The following is a 20,450-nucleotide window of genomic DNA, read 5'->3' as shown; positions in this document are numbered from 1 at the left end:
TTGTTTCCTGGTTACTGTGGTCATGGGAACTGTTTCTATCTATTTGGTAAAGTACTCTATTGCTGTTATAATGAACTTGTGTCCATTTAAAGATGAAGGATGAATTTTGCCAACAAGGTCTAGTCCCCACTGACAAAAGGGCCAGGATGTTGTAAATGGCTGCAGTTCTTGTGCTAGTGCATGTATCAAATTACCATGGATTTGGCATTTAGAACATTTCTTAGCAAAGTGATATGAGTCTTTCTCCATTGTAGGCCAGTAGTATCCCATCCTTAAAAGCTTTTTAGCAAGAGTAGTGCCACTTGAATGTGTGCCACAAATACCTTCGTGAAGCTCGTGTAAAGTAGAATCGGAATCATTACGATCAAGACAACGAAGAAGAGTACCATCGAGACCTCGGCAATATAAAGTATCAGTTTTAAGGGTGTAACGGGTAGCTTGTCAGATAAAGTTAAGTTTTTGGTTACGGGATTGGTCAATGGGTAAGATATTATGCTTGAGATAGTCGTATATTGTTCCATATAATGGAGAATCTAAACCAGTTAAGGCATAGATAACATGGGATTCAGAGTGGTCATAGGCCGAGGAGAATAGTTTCTCTACTAGGAACTCATAACGACTCTGTTGCTCTGGAATTTGTAGTAATGAAGCGATAGTAGCCATTGCATCGGCTGCTTTGTTGTTCAACCTTGGTATTTGCTCAAAGGTGATGTGCACAAAATACTGTTTGAAGTCATCCACCATTTGTTTGTAGGGTAGTAGCTTATCATCCTTAGTCTGATAGTTGTTATTGATTTGATGGACGACCAGTTGCGAGTCCCCATAGACTTTTAACTCTGTGATTTTCCATTCTATGACCATTTTGATGCCTATGACCAGTGCCTCATATTCAGCTACATTATTTGTGCATGGAAACATAAGCCTGTATGATCTTGGTATAGTGTGTCCTTCAGGAGTGATGAACAGAATGCCAGCACCAAAACCATGTTGTGTATAGGATCCGTCAAAGTATAGGGTCCAGTGTTTGGTAGAAAGAGCAAGAACATCCCTGTCTGGAAATTCAACCTCCATGGTTTGTTTGCCTGGTAGGGGTGCTTCGGCCAACTAATCTGCAATTGCTTGTCCTTTGATGGCTCATCTTTCTGTGTATTGGATGTCGAATTCACTGAGAATCATGACCCATTTAGCCAATCGGCCTGTAAGAGCTGCCTTGCTGAGTAGATATTTGAGAGGATCAATTTTTGCAACCAACTTGATGGTGTGTGCTAGCATATAATGTCGGAACTTCTGAGATGTGAAGACCACTGTTAGGCAAGCCTTTTCAATGAATGTATAGTTGAGCTCATAGCCATTCAATGTTCTACTGATGTAGTATATGGCGCGTTCCTTTCCTTGTTGATCTTCTTGTGCCAATAGTGCCCCCAATGAAATATCTATGGCTTGCCGGCAACTGGTGGTACTAGAACTGGTGGATTCATCAGGTACTGTTTGATTTGATAAAAAGATTCAGCACACTTAGCCTCCCATTTGAATGGTACATTTTTGTGTAGCAAATGGTTAAATGGTAGACTTTTATCTGCTAGTTGAGTGATGAATCGCCTGATTGATTGAAGTCATCCCTGTAGAGATCTGAGTTGACTGATATTCTGTGGTGGTGGCATGTCCATAATGGCTTGTACCTTTGCTGGATCAACTTCAATACCCTTAGCTGAGACTATGTAGCCTAGTAACTTGCCTGATGTAACCCCGAAGACACACTTCTTAGGGTTAAGCCTGACCTGGAATTTCTCCAATCGATTAAAAAATTTTGCTAGGATGCCAAGATGTTCAGCTCTAGTGAAGGATTTGGCTAGTAAATCATCCACATAGTCTTCCATAAATGTGTGCATCATGCCATGGAATATTGTGGTCATTACTCTTTGATAAGTGGCTCCTGCATTCTTTAAGCCAAAAGGCATAACATTCCAACAGTATGTTCCCCAAGGACAGGTGAATGTTGTTTTATCTTGATCTTTAGGAGCTATCTTGATTTGATTATAGCCTGAGAAACCGTCCATTAGTGAGAGCATTGCATGGCCTGCTGTGAGATCTACAATTATGTTGATACTTGGCAGAGGAAAGTCATCTTTTGGACAAGCTTTGTTGACGTCTCTGAAGTCAGTGCATATTCTAATACTACCATCTGGTTTTGATACTGGAACGATGTTGGAAATCCATTCGGCATAGTTAATGGGTCGGATGAATCCGACGTCTAATAATTTCTTTAGTTCAGTTTTGACCATGAGTGCCACCTGTGGCTTCATCTTTCGTAGCTTTTGCTTGACTGGCTTAACTCCTGTAGAAATGGATAGATGATGCATGATTAAGTGTGGATCCACTCCAGGCATATTAGCATATGACCAAGCAAAGTTGATTTGTTGTCCTTTAAAAAAAATGATGAACGCTGATCTTTCTTCTTCTGTTAGAGATTCTTCAAGGTGTATGTTTCTGGCTGCTTCTGTGGTACCAATGTTGATTGAATGAGTGGGCTCAATCAAAATGGGTGATCACTCATGAAAGTGCTTAGGAAGAGTGTCAAGTCTCCCATCGTTAGGTGCCTTAAAAAAGTTTTCACCCTCCGATGTGTCCTTTATTTTTACTTTTTTATGATCTAGAGCTGCCATTGACTGGTTTTCAGCATTAGATTCTTTATTTGGTTCATTTTTGCAATTGAGAGACTTGGCACTCCTGGATTGACAGATATCATTATTTTGTTCACTGGTAGAACCTGTTTCTAGATTTATGGCACATAGGTAATGGATAATAGATTCATCATTTGGGAAAATTGGTATAGTATGGATTTCAGGTTCATCCCAGTCGATGAGGTCAGGAAAGACAAGTGGTAAGGAATCGTTGGGTGGATCAAGTTCGGCTACTGTGAGTGTTAGGATAGAGTTTTCATCATGATGGGTCTTGGGTTTAAAGAAATTTAGGATTTCATCGAGGTCCTCGATGGTATCATCTTCCACATAGACTTGTTCATAATGTTTCTGTTCACTTTCCCGGGCATCATAGATATTTTGTGGTCCAAATTCAAGAGATCTATCTTCTACGTTATGTTCTTCCTAAGAAAGGGATATAGAATCAGTATCATCCAGGATATCAGTAGCAGCATTGGAGCAGGTACCCCACTCATATTCATTGGAATCTATCTCATAGGCATCATCCCAGATTCTATCTGTGCTGTAAACAGGTGTGTTGTAGGGTGAAAACAAATCTTTGATGATGGATACCATTTTGATGGTTTTTGTTGATTCTGTGTTAGATCCGTCCTCTACTTGCTGGATTTGTTCATAGACTGTGCTTCCTCGAGGAGGAATAACGGTATCTGGAGATGACATGATTTGTTCTTGAGATATTGGTGTTTGAATATGAGCTACTGCTGTAGATAGGGCCTTTTTGTGACTTAGAAGCTTTTCCTGATGTAACTTCTGATCTTGACGTTCTCGTGCCTTGCGAATTGTTTCTGCTGATTCAAAAAGTGCTTTTTGCCAAGATTCTTCTTTGTACTTCTTCTTTTCCTTCCATTGAGGTTTTGTAGTTGTGTGTGGCGGCTGTTTCAATAGAAACGTAAGCTTGGAACCCAATCCTGCTTTGTTTCTGCTAGGTTGTGAAGGAAGATCTATAGGTTCAGTGACTCCTTTGCGTTTGCCAATAGGTCCTTTACCGTCATATCACATTTGTTTCATGATTAAGTAGCCTTTTCCATACATGTGTGTTGGTAGAACAATGTCCAGAACGGCTGCTCTATGATTTTCTTCTTCATCTTTGTATAACCAGCTAAGAACGTCCTTGTCCTCTGATTCATGTGCTAGAGTACCCAATTGGATGAAGGTACCATCAAATTTAGTGATGGGCCGAGTAGCCAGTTGTGTTGATGTAGTAGGCAAACCATGTGATCTAGGTGATGTTGGCAATTTGGCCAAGCATAAAGGCTCTAGAGAGTATTCTCCCATGCCTTGGTCTTTGATTTGCATTTTCTTCTTGAAGTCTCCCCATAAGGAGTTGGGCTTTGCTGTTTGCAGATCTGATGTCAAGGATTGCTGCTTTTCTCTATTATGAGGAACCAAACTGTCTTGGGCTGCCCCCATTGCGTTGCAATGTTGAAATGGATTGTGATCAGTTGATATGGAGATTTCTTGTCCATCATAAGGAAACTTGACACACTGGTGATATGTAGAAGGTACTGCTTGCATTTCATGTATCCAGGGTCATCCCAATAAGATATTATAGGTGAGATCAATATCTAAGACCTGACATATAGTATCCTTTTGTACTGATCCTACTTGAATAGGTAATATCACTATGCCCTTAGAGGACCTCTCTTCATCATCATATGCTTTTATGGTAATTTTCTTGCAAGGATCAATAGATTCTTCTGAGAAGCCTAATGCACGGATAAGCTTTAAAGTACATATATTAAGTCCGGCTCCTCCATCTATTAGGACTCTTTTCACTCGGTGTTTGCAAACAATGACTTCAATATGGAGAGGGGTATTATGTGGATGATTCAAGGAAGTATTATCATGCTCCGAGAAGGTTAGGTTATGAGGTCTTGTCATATGGGCGACCATGGCTTGAAATCTGTCTATATCCAGGTTTTGAGGTACATTGGTTTCCAATAGTGCTTGTTCTAATATGTCTTTGTGCTTAGGTGATAGTTTCAATAATTCCAGGATAGATATCTGAGCTGGAGTCTTGCGTAGTTGGCCAACCAAGTCATATTGGATTTTTGGTGTGGTAGTTGCAGGTGCAGTATGTCCTTTCAAGACATATTTTTGAGTTCTGGTCGTTACATTGACAGATTCATGATCATGCCGATCTCGAATGGTGGTGACATTGACTTGACGATCTTCAACTGATATGTGGTTGATGGTGTTATTGTAGATGTGATTAATACGAGCTCTGCGTGTATCATCTGAAGTTAATGCTCCATCTTTGTTGTAATTTGGGAGAGGATTTTTAAAGGCTCCGTGATCACCATTTATTTTGAGACCATCCACCATTAAGTCACCTCGATCAATCATGTCCTGTATTATATGTTTCAATCTCATGCATTCATTTGTTCTATGACCCTTGTTGCGATGGAAATCACAATAGTGTGAATCATTCCACCAAGGTGGTTTGATTGGGGGTTCATAATTGTTGATTGGAGGTAAAGACAGAATCTTGTTTGCCAAAAGTTCTCTGAATCCTGATTCTAAAGGTTGTCCCAGTGGTGTGAAGATACGCTTTTGGAAATTGTTTGTGTTGTTGCGTGAATTGTTGTTAGGTCCCGGATTCATGTTTTTTCTTTGAGTATCATTGGTGTTGTTTGTATTGAGTTGTCCTTGATCAGTGTTTTGTGCATATGTGTTAGCATTTGGTGCAGCATTTTTAACATTTTTCGTGTTCTGAGGATTTCCAGATAATGCAAGCACTGGTTGCTTTGATTTAGGATCATGTGATTCATTGTTGCCTTCATTTCTATTTCGAGTCCAAAATTGAGATTTGTCAAGATTGGTGTTGTTTTGGTTATTGTAGTTTGATGAGTTCGTTCCTTCCTTGTAAAATTTGAGTGTTCCCTTTTTGATACACGCTTCTTCCACTTGAATGCCATTTTCAATCAATTTAGCGAAAGATGGTATGCATTGAAGTTTTAGTCTATAACTCATCTCACCATTCAAGTTATCGATGAAGATTTCCATTTTCTCCTTTTCAGGAATATCTCGAGGATATCTGGAGACCATGCGTTGCCAGCATTGAAGGAATACCATGAATGTTTCGTTGTTCTTTTGTTTGGTGTTGCAAACATCTAGCATGGTTATGGCATGTTGGATGTTGTAGGAATAGTGGGTTATGAATTTGTTAACCAACTCATCAAATGATCTGACAGGTGGTGAGATTTTGGATAACCATTCCATGGTTTGCCCTCCCAAGCTTCTGGGGAATAACCTCATCAAATAAGTGTCATTATGAGCAAATTCAAGGCTCAGTGTGCAAAATTCCCATACATGATCTCTAGGATCACTTTTCCCATTATATTTATCAAATTTAGGAACATCCAAGTTTGGAGGAAAAGGCACCATGTTCAAGTTTCTGTCAAATGGATAAGGACAGATTTCATTTAAAGAGTACCACACTATTGTCCCTTGTTGCATATCCTATATTTGCCTTTGCAACATTTGCATTTGTTGAGTAAGGGCTGCTAAGGGTATATTGTCTTGCCGAGGAAAAAGTTCTTGCCTTGTATTGGTTCTCAGCTGAAAAGGTGTGGTAAATGGTATATGTTGCTCTGGTGTTTCTAGCTCAGGTATACGCATTTCTGGTATGCATCATTTGGGAATGTGTTGTTCTGGAATATGTTGTTCAGGTATGCGAGTTTCTTCTTCTCTGTGTTGTTCTTGATATGCATATTGTCGAGATCCTGTTTGAAAAATGTTTGGGTCGAAATCTTTAGGAAGTTTAACACCCTTGCTTGTAAGCATGAACAGATATTTTTCTTTGTCATTTTCCATGAGTTTTTCAACAAGTTTTTGGAAGGAAGGGTTTTCTTGACATTCTCGAAGAAGGGCTTCAGTAATTTCAGGTTCTTCTACTGGTGGAACTTCGAAAGGATTTGATAATCTTCGGTTCATACTAGACTCAGCGTGTGTCTCGCTTTGTTTGTTACTTTGAGAGTGAGTAACAGACATTTTAGTAGAAAATTTCAGTGATGAAAGGGACAAAAGCCTCTTCGATGTGTTGCTCGGGTGTTGGTGGTTCTGGTCGAGATGTGTTATATGTGATGCACTCGTCAGGCAAGAATGATGGATTGATCTTTCCGCTGTGGTTTATGGTTTGATTAAAAGCAGACTTTTGACAGTATGCTTTTGTTTTCAAAGGTTCTTTGTCAAATTCGCTATATTTGTTTTGGATATAACGTTTGACGTGATGAAGGAATACCCAATGAGATTTGAAGAGTTGATGATTGATGTATAAAAACTTATTTCTCTTGATGAATTTGGAAAAACTAGGTTGTTGTTTCTTCAACGTGATGTTATGATAGAGGTTCTTTCTTCTCAGAATAAGGGGATTAGTCATGCATGAGTGATCAATGGTTTCCTTTGATTTGTTTGGATTCAGTTGATTCTTGTTTTTGAAAATTTCAAATCTTACTTTATCAGAGTGAAGGTTTAGATGTCCCTTCACGAAAAAGCGTGTCAAATGATATGGATAAAAGCTTCCTGATCTGGAAACTGGATTTGACGATTTGAAAATTTTAAACAAGTGTTTTGAGATAGAAATTCGTAAGATGGTAAAGGATTTTGTTGATACTGATGATGAAATTTTCCGGATTATGATAGGAGAGACGTCCTCTATTGTGCGATTCATTTAGGATTCTGACAACTTTTGTTTTGACACAAATTGAGCTCAAAAAATAGTTTTAGTGGTTTGCTTGTCACTCTGGTTTGATGAAAAAGGCTTCTAAAAATATTTTTGAAATTTTCAAATTTTTCTCAGTTTTTGCTCTTTGTTTTCCTATTTTGGACCACGTGCTAAAACAGAGTCTACATGCGCTACTGAATTTACTTGATGTGCTAAAAGAATGAGCACACATGCTAATCTACCCCTAGACACGCGCTAAAGTTTGGATTTTGTGAAAATGGCAGTCTAATAGTTTCAAAAGTTATGTGCTATCCTGGGTCTTCTAAGCGCTAACTTTTGGACTACATGCACTAATGTTTCTATGCCACACGCTAAAGTTAGGACTGATGAAAATTGTTTTTGAATTTGTTCGGAAAGGCTACGCGCTATACTGGGCCAGCTACACGCTAACTTTTAAACTTTATGCGCTAATTCATGGTTCCCACGCACTAAGATGTTGCTGCCACGCACTAGATTGTGTTTCGGATGCGCTAAAGGATTGTATACTATTTTGCCTGATGATAAAATGCTACTATTTTAACTTCACGCGCTATACTGGGCCAGCTACGCACTAACTTTTAAACTTTATGCGCTAATTCTTGGTTCCCATGCACTAAGATGTTGTTCTTATGCGATAGACTGCCCTGATTTTTCCGTTTGGGTGATTTTTTGAGGTTTTTGAATTTTGTTGAGAAATTTTCAAGTGCGATGGATGATTTTCTGAAGTAATAAATGCAAGCATGGCACAAAAAGTACAACCATTTTGCCTAATCTAACAAAAAGTGTATGTTCTGCGAGGATGTGTTCAAATCCCCAATGTTTTAACAGGTTTGGATACAAGTAATACACTTCAGAAAGACTCTTTATTCAAAGGTCATAAATAACATCATAGCCCACTAGTCTCGATACTCCGTCAGCTCAAACAGCCGTGTCACCCCCTAGAGGGTGCCCATTTTTTTGCCTTTTGCCAGAAATTAACCCAAAGTGAATTGCTTCACAGTTGAGTAGTTATCTTGGGAGATATATGGTGAGTAATCTTGGGGGCGGATTCTTCTGCACCCTTGCACTATGATGTTATAAATGTTTGGCTACTAACTTAGTTCAAAGCTTCTAATTCTATGGTTCATAATCAGGCTTCCCGTTCGGCCGTCAGTGATAAACTCCCTCAGGAGGCTTCCCAACCTTTAGAACAAAGGCTTTACGTATCTCAAGGATACTGGGGGAAGGCTAATCGCTGCGCGCAACCGTTGAAAAGGACTTTCGTCACTTTCCACATTTGATTATAGTGGGTTGGAATTCTTGGCATCAAAGTCATTCCCCACTTACGTCGTTCCCTTCACACCGGTCATAAATGGCTTTAAGAGTTGATTGCAACTCCTCGAGAAGGCAGGCCTGCTAAAGGTTTTAATGCTTGAATTACTGAAAGCTGTAAGAGTGGTCTGGATTTTTGATCACCTAGTGAAGGGGAGAGTACATTCCTTCCACTTTCGAGACAAAGCAATCAAGGTTCTTTTTAGCCTTTAAGACAATGATTTTCTAACTTCTATTTGGAGATGTTGCTCCAACAAGTATGATGTTCTTTTTAATCTTTGAAAAGAAAGATTTTCTGATTTATAAAAAGGAAATGGTCAACAAAGAAAATTTTCCGATTTGGAGGTCAACAAAAGAAATCATTTTTTAAAAATAAAAGTCCTCGTTCTACCTGCAAGAAACCGTTAGAATCCTGCAAGCAAACAAAAGAGATAAAATGTTAGGTGATTTGGGGGACTTCTACAAGTCTAAAATTTCAATTCGGTTACAATAAAATTTTTAGTCCTCTGTCTGCGATGCGCTATAGAATGGACTATACGCGCTACAATAAAAGTCAGATGCGCTAAAATTAATGATCAACGCGCTACTCTGTCTTCTAAATGCACTACTCTATGTGTTGGAAGCGCTGTTCTGTCTTTTTTTTCTTTCTCGCGTTGAGTCCTATAGGAAATTTGAAATATGATGCACTAACTTTTGAGTTTTATGCGCTGGATTATGGACTATAAGCACTAAACTGGGGATCGTATGTGCTATTCTGGTTATTGAATGCACTACTCTGTGTTTTGCCCGCGTTGAGACCTACAGGAAATATATCAGTGGGGGTTATGCGCTAAATGATTGCTTTTAAGCGCTAAACTATAGCCCTCACGCGCTAAACAGTGAGCGGGATGCACTAGACTGTTATTTGGATGCGCTAGGGAATGTTTCCCACGCGCCGATTCCTATTTCTCGCGGACTTGCAAAAATGATTAATTTCAAAAATCAATTTGTTATTTGGGGTCGGGCCCCACGGTGGGTGCCAGAAATGTATGCGGGAAAAGTGGGCGAATAAAACTTAATATGCAAAAATATGGTTAAATACTAGTCCACACATACACACAAGCCTTCTTGATGCAAGCTATGGAGTAATGTAGTGTTACTCAGCTTTCCAAGGAGGGTCCCATGGTTCTCTATCTCACAATGTCCCTCAAACCAATGTTTTGCTCTCAGATCACTGAGCAAAATGGTTCAAGGATGGCAAATGTAAGAACGAGGGATGCTCTGATAGGTTTTAGTATGAAATGGATGTTAAGCTATGTATGATCTTAGAAATGCAATAAAATAGATGATAAGATGACAAGATTAGTATGAATACTATCCTAGCATACTATATTTAGTCTATGATTGAGCTAATATGATAAAGAAAGTACTCTAAACATGCATATCTAGTCTAATTCTTGATCTAAAAGAGGCTAAATGATGAGCATAAAAATGATATGAAAGCTTGAAAGAATTTGAGCATAAGTGTAATGCTTCAAATTTGAAAGATGATTGTTAAGAATGGAGGAATGAGAGCTCTATTTATAGCACAAACAGGGCAATGGATGGTCAAGATTGAATGGTTTAATCAAGGGCCAAGTTTGAAAGTTGGGGATCCATGTGCATAATTGGCACCAATGAAATGGTGACAAATGTCAACATAGGGTTGGGTTAAGAGAAGAGGTTGGAGGCATTAAAGGCCTGAGAAGACCTCATGGTTATCTAAAGGCTAAGGGTCAAGTCTAAGTTAGGCTTACCCACTGGATTAAGAGTTAATCCAAGGATAAACCTTTGTGCAAATGATTAAGAGATAATCATGGTCAAAGCATTAATGGCCTGATGAGACCCTTGGGTTGGATAGAGGTTGAGTCAAAACAAATGTTTTAACCATGTAGGAGGGTTTGAGTTAACCATTAATGGCTATTGGAGACTTTGGCGATTAAGTGGTTGAAGGTTGAAAGCCTTCAATGGTTATCAAAGACTTTGAGCCATTTAGTGGTTGAAGGTTGAAAACCTTTAATGGTTATCAAAGACTTTAAGGTTTGAGAAGTGACTTCCCTTTGCTTAGGGATGTGACAAAGTTTAGAGGAGGGGTTAGGTTAATTAGAAGTGATTAGAAGATTCTAGAAGGGATTAGAAAGGGGTTTGGGATTTTGCAAGTGGATGGAGGGATAATAGGATTTAATTGAAATAATTTAATTCATTCAATTTGGTTGTAATTAAATAAATTTGATTTATTCAATTTGGGATAACTATTTAATTAAATTTGAATTTAATTAAAAGTGGATAGGGGGGATTTAATTGAATAAAATGATTTATTGATTAAATGGTATAGTGAATTTAATTTAAATAAATTGAATAATTTATTTCATAAAATAGAAGAATGTGGATAATTTAATTAAATTGGATTTAATCAAATAGAAAAATGAACATAAAATATTCATTTAGGAATATGGTCATTTTTATACATCTACAATATGCATGAGATGTATCAGTAATATCATAACCATTAGCTCTGCATGCATAATTACGTAAACAAAGAATACTTAATTATCACATGAAAAATGCACAACTCATGACACACATATTTTTCATGTGGAAAGCCAAATGGGAAAAACCACGGTGGGGATGGATACCCACAAGCTTGTTTTGAACTCTTTTGAAGGCCACTCTATTAGGAGCCTAGTCTGGTTAAAGACTTTATAATAAGGTTCTGCTAGGAACGGATCCTGTTAAAGATCACCTAGTTAAGGGATAGCTATATACCCTGTTAAAGGTTGAAACCCTATTAAAGGTTACTTTGCTAGAGGATTTAAAGAACTCAATGAACTTGAGTCACCTAGTTAGAGGTTTTACAATAAGCTTGTTAAAGATACCTGGTCAAGGGATTTTCCTACTGTTGAAATGGTTAGAAGACAACAGATAAAGCTCTAATTTGATAACAAGACTACATGCTAAGGTAGATCCTTTTCAGTTCCTCTACTCTGCAATCACACTCTGTAGTTTTCACTCATTGGTTTGGCAATTATCTCATCACTCGAATACACACACAACTTTTGCCAACACTTACAATAACAAACATTATCGACCTTATAGACAACAATTAGTTCAATAACATAAACCCTAAACCCTAAGTATTTAGGTTTACTATTACAAGCGGTCCAATCCTGACCGTCCAAACACTTTACATAGAATGAAACAATCTCAAACAGATCACAAGTCATTCTGCATCTCCATTCTTCACCATACATAGAAATCAGTAACTCATCACGCTTTCTTCTCATATCGTTAAGAAGAATGTTCAATCCTGAGGTAGACATTAAATGCAGTTGATATTCACATGCAAGATCCTCAAGGAAATCCTTCACATGCACAACACTGACATGGCATCTCGATCTCATCCTTATTTCTTAGCTAACTCATCACAGAATATCACCGGTTGCATCACACAAGATAGATTACCAGACCAAAAACCCTAGAGTTGAGACTACCAACCGCTAGTCACACTTAGTGAAACCCTAACATCAGTTCACTACATCTCTTCATATCAGCTCTCCAACTTGATCATCAATAACAACTTCTTCCAATTTTCATATCGATTGACCTGTACTGATTGACATCAATGACAACATTTATTATTATCATATTATCATACCGATTCATCATATGCCAACAATCTCCCCCTTTGGAATTGATGGCAATACTTAGTGTAGCATTGAAACTAAAAACATCACAGACCAGTGCATCTAAAATATCTTCATCTTATATCATACATCAGATATCTTCTCCCCTATCATATATTGTCTCCCCCTTTGATGACAATTCCAAAGTGGAGGCACAAGCTTCCATACTCCACTATGCTACTCCCCCTATGGAGTAGCATCCTTCAACACATCAATCCTGAAAGATTTGTCACTATAATGCCTGACTGATGTGGAGCACACATCTTTAATTTACTTCATGAAGGGGGAAACCCCTAATTCAACTCTCAAATAGGTAAATGTAGTCTTCGGTAAGGGCTCAGTGAATATGTCTGCTAGCTGCTCCTTATTGGAAACATGTTGTAATACAACCTCTCTATTTTGAACCTTCTCTCTCAAGAAATGATACTTGAGCTCAATGTGCTTAGTTCTAGCATGCAATACCGGATTCTTGGAAATATTGATTGCACTAGTATTGTCACAAAATATAATCACCGGTTAAAATATAGGTAATTTGAAACCATCCAATACATGTTTCATCCAGATTGCCTAAGTGCAGTTCATAAATGTAGCCACATACTCCACTTCAGTTGTAGACTAAGAAGTACAACTCTACTTCTTACTCCTCCATGAGACTAGTCTTCCACCAAGAAAGAACACTCCACCAATTGTTCTTTTTTGGTCGTCCACATTACTTCACCAATCTACATAAGTAAATACCTTGAGATTAAAATAACCATTGTATGGATACCACAATCCATAATCAACTATCCCTTTCAAGTATCCAAGAATCCTCTTGACTGCAAGATTCTCTTGGACTTTTTTGAAAATGAGCTACTATGCCCACTGCATGAGCAATATCTGGTCTGCTATGCACCACATAATGTAGCTTACCGATCATTGACCGGTACTCCTTCTCATTCACCAACACTGAATCATCTTCCTTAGTCAATTTACAGTCGGTCACCATCAGTGTACCAGCCGGTTTTCTCTCCTCCATGCCAAAGGTCTTCAATACCTCTTTGACATACTTGGACTGGGTAATAAAGATACCCTCTTTCATTTGTTGAATCTGTAGACCAATGAAGAACTTTATCTCTCCAATGAGAGACATCTCAAACTCTTTCTTCATTTCATCTACAAATGCATGGCTCCTTTCATCATCTCCTCCAAAGATTATATCATCTACAAATACTTCACAAATCAAAATCTGATCACCTTTAGATTTCAGGTAGATGTTTCTATCCTCACTTGTTCTCTGAAATCCTATCTTCACAAGATGAGAGTGTAAAAGTTCATACCATGCCCTAGGTGCTTGTTTCAATCCATATAGGGCTTTGTGTAATCTACACACCATGTTACTATCTTCTGATAAGCCAAACCCATCCGGTTTCTCAATATACACTTCCTCTTCTAGGATTCCATTCAAGAACGTAGACTTCACATCCATCTAGTAAACCTTAAATCCCTTGAATGCTGCAAATGCAAGTAGCATTTAGACACCTTCCATTATAGCCATAGGAGAAAAGGTTTCTCCATAGTCTTCTCCCTCTTCTTGAGCATATCCCTTGCATACAAGTCTTGCCTTGTTTCTTACAACTATGCCTTCTTCATTTAGCTTATTCCTGAAGACCCATTTGGTACCTATGACATTCTTGCATTCTGGTCTGGGTACCAAAGACCATGTTGCATTCTTTTCTATTTGGTCTAGCTCCTCTTCCATTGCCTTAATATAGCTTCATCTGTAAGTGCTTCTCTATAAGTCTTGGTCTCCAATTCAGAAATCATGCAAGAGTTTTCTTTCACCTTTCTTCTTGTGAGTATCCTTGCATCTTTATCTCTTATGATTTGTTTTGGATCATGATGTAGTTTCACATATCTAGGAATGACTCTAGCTAGTTCTACTTGCTTTTCCTCTTTTTCTTCACTTACTTCTTCTTCTTCGCCTACTGCAACTTCTATCGGTACAGGAAGACTGAGGTCTTTACTTGTTTCTTTCTTAACTGGTTCCTAGAAGGCTACACCTAGTTCATCTTCCACTTTCTCATTGCAGGTTTCCTTAGGTTCCTTATGGGATTCATCAACCCTGACATTGATACTCTCAACAATTTTATGTGTTCTATTGTTGTAGCACTTGAGAGCTTTACTTTTAGTGGAATATCCTAGAAATATTCCTTCATCACTTTTAGCATCAAACTTGCTCAGATGCTCACCTCTCTTGATGTAACACTTACTGCCAAATACTTTAAAATAACTCATAGTGGGAGTCTTCTCATTCCAATACTCATAAGGGGTTTTAACTTTACCTTTCTTGATGAGTACCCAGTTCATAGTATAGACTACAGTGCTCACCGCTTCTCTCCAAAAAGTGTGAGCAACCTTTCCTTGGATCAGCATTGTTTTGGTTGCTTCAACTATAGTCTTGTTATTCCTTTCTGCTATGCCATTGTGTTGTGGTGTTCTTGGGGAAGACGACTGCCACTTGATACTGCTATCTTCATAGTACTTGTTGAATTCATCAAAAGTGAATTCACCTCCTTGATCAGTTCTTAGGCATTTTATCTTTTGACCACTTTCCTTCTCTACTAATGCTCTAAAGGCTTTGAACTTTCCAAACACCTCAGACTTGTCTTTCAAGAATGTGACCCACATCATTCTTGAGCAATCATTAGTAAGAATCATGAAATACCTATCTCCCTGAATACTTCTAGTTTTCATAGGACCACATAGGTCGGTATGCACAAGATCAAGTAATTTCTTTGCTGAAAAAGACTTACCTTTGAAAGTTGAGGAAGACATCTTCCCAAGTTGACATTCTCTACACAAAGAATTCTCTAGTTTGTTCAACAAAGGCAATCCTCTTACTGCCTTGATCTTACTTGCCTTTACAATATTATCAAAATTCATATGACAAAGTCTCCTATGCCATATCCAACTGTCATCAAACTTTGCCATCAGACACCGACTTATCTTGGCATTCAACTGAAACAAGTTACCTCTGGTCTGCTTATCGGTGGCAATAAGTTCACCACTTTTTCCAATTATATTGCAGACTCCACCTTTGAACTCCAGAATGATTCCTTGATCATTTAGCTGAGAAAGACTCAACAGGTTATGCTTAATACCTTCTACCCATTATACATCATCCGTACTACTCTTTCCATTCTGACAACACCTCCATCATATTCTTCTAGAGATAGAAACTTTCTCCAATCACCAGTCATTTGGTGAGAACAACCACTATCAATAATCCACTAATTAGAGTTGTCAATGCGAGAGACAAGTGCTTTCTTGTCAGACACTTCTTCCTTTATAGCTACAAACACTATGTCCTCATTCTCTTCATCCTTAGATTCTTCATCAGTAACACCTTCATCCACTGCAACAAGATAATTTCTTCTATATACTCCTTTGTACTTTCTAAACCTCTCTGGTTTATCCTTATTGTCATTGTTCAGACAATTAACAGCTATATGTCCTATCTTATTGCACGGAATTTTTTTTAAAAGAAGCTTACCTCTGTATTTTCCAGTGCCTTTTGGAGGTCTCGTGGCAAGAAGAGCTTCAAACTCCATCATAATCTCTTCATCATCCATACCTCTTCTTTGCATGGATTCATAACTGGTACTTACTTCTTTTCCTTTTCTGGCTGGTGTAACAGATACTCTAAAAGATGACACAGTCTTCTAAACAATACCATCATAGCTATTCAACTCATATGAAGTCAACTTTGCAATGATAGAGTCTAAGGATACCTTGGTTTTGTCAACAGACCTTAGTTCCTGAATAGTAGCAACTCTGATTGCATAGACCGGTAACAATGATCTGAAAACTTTACTGACAATGGTAGCATCATCAATTGTTCCACCAGTGCTCTTGATATCTCCAACAACAATCTTGATCCTTATTATGCCATATTATTGAATGGTCACACCTTCAACCATCCTCATGTCTTCAAATTTTCCTCTAAGGCTCTCTTCCTTAGCTTACTTGACATGCTCATCACTGCCATAAATAGTTTCCAGTGTGCCCCATACATCCTTAGGAGTGTCCTTATCTTGCACATCAATGAACTCAATATCGGACAAACTGCTAATAAGGGCTTCCATGACTTGCCCATTTTCTTGAATCTCTCTTTTATGATCATCGGTTAGAGTGCCAGGGGATTACATAGGCATTCTCAACATAGCTCCAGAGTTGAACATCCAAACTCTTGATATATCTCTTCATTTTATCCTTCCATATTTTAAAGTTATCTCTATTGAACTTAGGACCTACCCTCTTCATCATTAAAGCAAGATCTTTTACCTCAAGCGGTTAATCTTATATCACCGAGGACCTGGAGTTGCTCTCATACCAATTGATGAATAATGATGAACAACAAATATCCTAACTAGTACTAAGAGGGGGGAGTGAATCAGTACATACAAAAAATTCTCCAATAACTTATCATATTAAAATAATGCTAATCGGTTGTCTTCATTATTGAACTTAACCATGGCAATACCGGTTAAGCACAGTAAGCCTTCAGACAACTTTAACTTGTAAAACCGAATGCTTCAAATATCATTTAATACTTGATAACTACTTCACTCATAAACATATGCATGAGATGTATTAGTAATATCATAACCATTAGCTCTGCATGCATAATTACCTAAACAAAGAATACTTAATCATCACATAAAAAATGCACAACTCATGACACATAGATTTTTCACGTGGAAACCCAAATGGGAAAAAGCATGGTGGGGATGAATACTCACAAGCTTGTTTTGAACTCTTTTGAAGTCTTCTTTGTGAGGAGCCTAGTATGGTTAAATACTTTACAATAAGGTTCTGCTAGGAACCAATCCTGTTAAAGATCACCCAGTTAAGGGATGGCTATATACCATGTTAAAGGTTGAAACCCTGTTAAAGGTTACCTTGCTAGAGGATTTAAAGAAATCAATGAACTTGAGTCACCTGGTTAGAGGTTTTACAATAAGCCTGTTAAAGATACTCAGTCAAGGGATTTTCCTACTATTGAAATGGTTAGAAGACAACAGATAAAGCTCTGATATGATAACAACACTACATACTAAGGAAGATCCTTTTTAGTTCCTCTACTCTGCAATCACACTCTGCAGTTTTCACTCACTGGTCTGGCAAGTATCTCATCACTCAGATACACACACAACTTTTGCCAACACTTACAATAAAAAACATTATCAACCTTATAGACAACAATTAGGTTAGTAACATAAACCCTAAGTGTGTAGGTTTACTATTACAAGTGGTCCAATCCTGACCATCCAAACACTTTACATAGAATGAAACAATCTCAAATAGATCACAAGTCATTCTATATCATCCATTCTTCACCGCACATAGAAATCAGTAACCCATCACCCTTTCTTCTCTTACCGCTAAGAAGAATGTTCATTACTGAGGTAGAAATTAAATGCAGTCGATCTTCACATGCAAGATCCTCAAGGAAATCCTTCACGTGCACAAAACTGATGTGGCATCTTGACCTCATCCTTATTTCTTAGCTAACTCATCACAAAATATCACTGGTTGCATCACACAAGCTAGATTGCCAAACTAGAAACCCTAGAGATGAGACTACCAACCAGTAGTCACACTTAGTGAAACCCTGACACTAGTTCACTACATCTCTTCATACTAGTTCTCTAACTTGATCATCAATAATAACTTCTTCCAATCTTCATATCAGTTGACTTGTACTTATTGACATCAATGAAAACATATATTATTATCATATTATCATACTAGTTCATTATATGCCAACAAAGATTCTATGGGATAAACTGAAGAAGTTGTATGGAAATGAACCCTGTACTACTATATTAGTGTGTGGAAATGAGATGAATAATGTATTTGATACATCTATAGATGATGAAGGTAGATCCATTAGCAGCTACAGCAATGATGATGAAGGAACCCACCTCTTCATGGCTCAAGAATCAGAAGATAAAAAGAACACTTCTGAAAATGATCATGCAAAACACTCCTACTGACAAGATGTGTTTGGGAGTGATAGTGAAGGTGAAGAAGAAGAGGATGAAGCAAAAGTTGACTATGAAGGAGAGCTTGTAAATGCCCGTGATGAACTCGATAGAGTCATAAAGGAATACAAGCTATTCAAGAATGTTGTTATAGTGGATCAAAACCGGTTAATCAATTGCCTTGAGGAATTTGAGAAATGCATCTTAGAGTTGAGGACTCAAGAAGAAGTCACCAAGGAATTATGGTGTGAAGATCTAGCATCTAGGCTAGAAGTTAAAAATGAAGAATATCAACGGTTGCTTGGAGAAATGGAGGTTCTCCAAATTGACCTTGAGAAATGTAAGGATGAGCTCAAGGTGAGAATCAGGTTTGATGGCAGTAGTGATGCCTTGGACAAGATGTTGAAGAATCAAAAGCATGCAAAGGATACTATAGGTTTAGGAAGTGGTGTCGGTAAATGCTCCACCAACAAGAATGTCCCTCAAAATGACATTCTATTTGTCTCCTCTAATGAAGTAAACAAAGGCCAAACCTTCACAGTGAAAAATGCTCCTCGAAAGAAGGTTGATCTAGATGCAACTGGTAAGAACTTGCAGACAAGAAAGAAGACCGGTGCTGCAAGAAGTAGGATCATTGTAGATACCAAAGGAAAGGGGAAGATGGGAGAAGAAAGCTTCACTGGAAGCAAGAAGATGAGGAAGTAGCAAAGAAGACCTCCTACTGGCAGAGGATGAAAAAATGCTACCACCCACAGGGGAAATAAAATGTGGGAGAAGAAGAGACTAGATGGAAAAGCTGCACAAAATGGACAACCAAGGATCCATTCTCAAGGAAGAATAAATGGAGATGCCAAACCGGTAAGATCTCCCCATGAATGGAAAAACAAATTTGTAAGTTACTTTCCATCTTTTACCAGTTACTATTTTGCATGTAATGCTTATGGCCATAGGGCATAGGCATGTAGAAAGAGATCTAGAAAGAATTATATAGTATCTCATGGACATCATGCATATGAACAAAATGTATCCAGGAGTAGATACATGAATATCCCCTCTCTCAGTTATGCAAATGTTGTTTGTCATAACTGCAATGGTTTTGGCCATAAAGAGTTTGAATGCAGGAAAAAGAACCTACAATCATATAGAGGCTGGTATAGAAACTATGCTATGCAAAATGGTGAATACAGAGCATATGGAAGTCAAAGACCTGCCAGAAACCAAAGGAGAAATGTCCCTGAAGGAGAAAGAGGTCCACTAGTTTCAGTTGCCAGTCATTGCAACATGACCAGAAGGAGATGGTCAAACCGGTATGTCAAGAGATTCTCCAAACATGAGTTGGGATGGATGTTGTGTGCTACTATAGCACTACTTCTAGCTGTAATGGAGAATTAAGAAATGGAAGGACCCATCAGCAAAAGAAGGAAAGATCTACTCCCAAGCCTAAAAATGGGAAGAAGAATGAGTCCCAGAAGGTATGGAAGAAGAAGACCATGGACCAACACTGTGCACTCATTGCATAGGTCATATCTCCTAAAGCCTAAAGGAGATGCAGGATCTCAGGGGGAGCAGTACATTGAATTTATTATTCACCCCCTCATTAAAGAAGGAAATGTGGGAGAACATGATGTTGCTGGTGTAAAGGAAGAAAATAATAAGTGTGTGTAGAGGCTGCATTAACTACACACCTACTGATCAGTGTTGGATCACCATTGCATGCTTCAATGACTAAATGTTAACAATTGGTAGCAGGTGTTAACCGGTATGTGCAGGATGTTATTGGCATGTATGCTAATAGATACTTGTAGGTTATGTAAGAAAATGAGGTTGGAGATCACTACATTAGCCCCGGTAGCATGGAATATGAAGTCATGTCTTAGATGGTATTGGAAAAGACCTGAATGACATATGTTGGCCCAGTGGTTGATCATGCAGGCATGCATATCTTTGGGCTAACCATTTTTTATTTCTAAAATGATGATAACAT

This window comes from Cryptomeria japonica, chromosome 8 (genome assembly GCF_030272615.1).
Source record: "Cryptomeria japonica chromosome 8, Sugi_1.0, whole genome shotgun sequence".
NCBI lineage: Eukaryota > Viridiplantae > Streptophyta > Pinopsida > Cupressales > Cupressaceae > Cryptomeria > Cryptomeria japonica.
Note: the sequence above shows the minus strand (reverse complement) of the source record.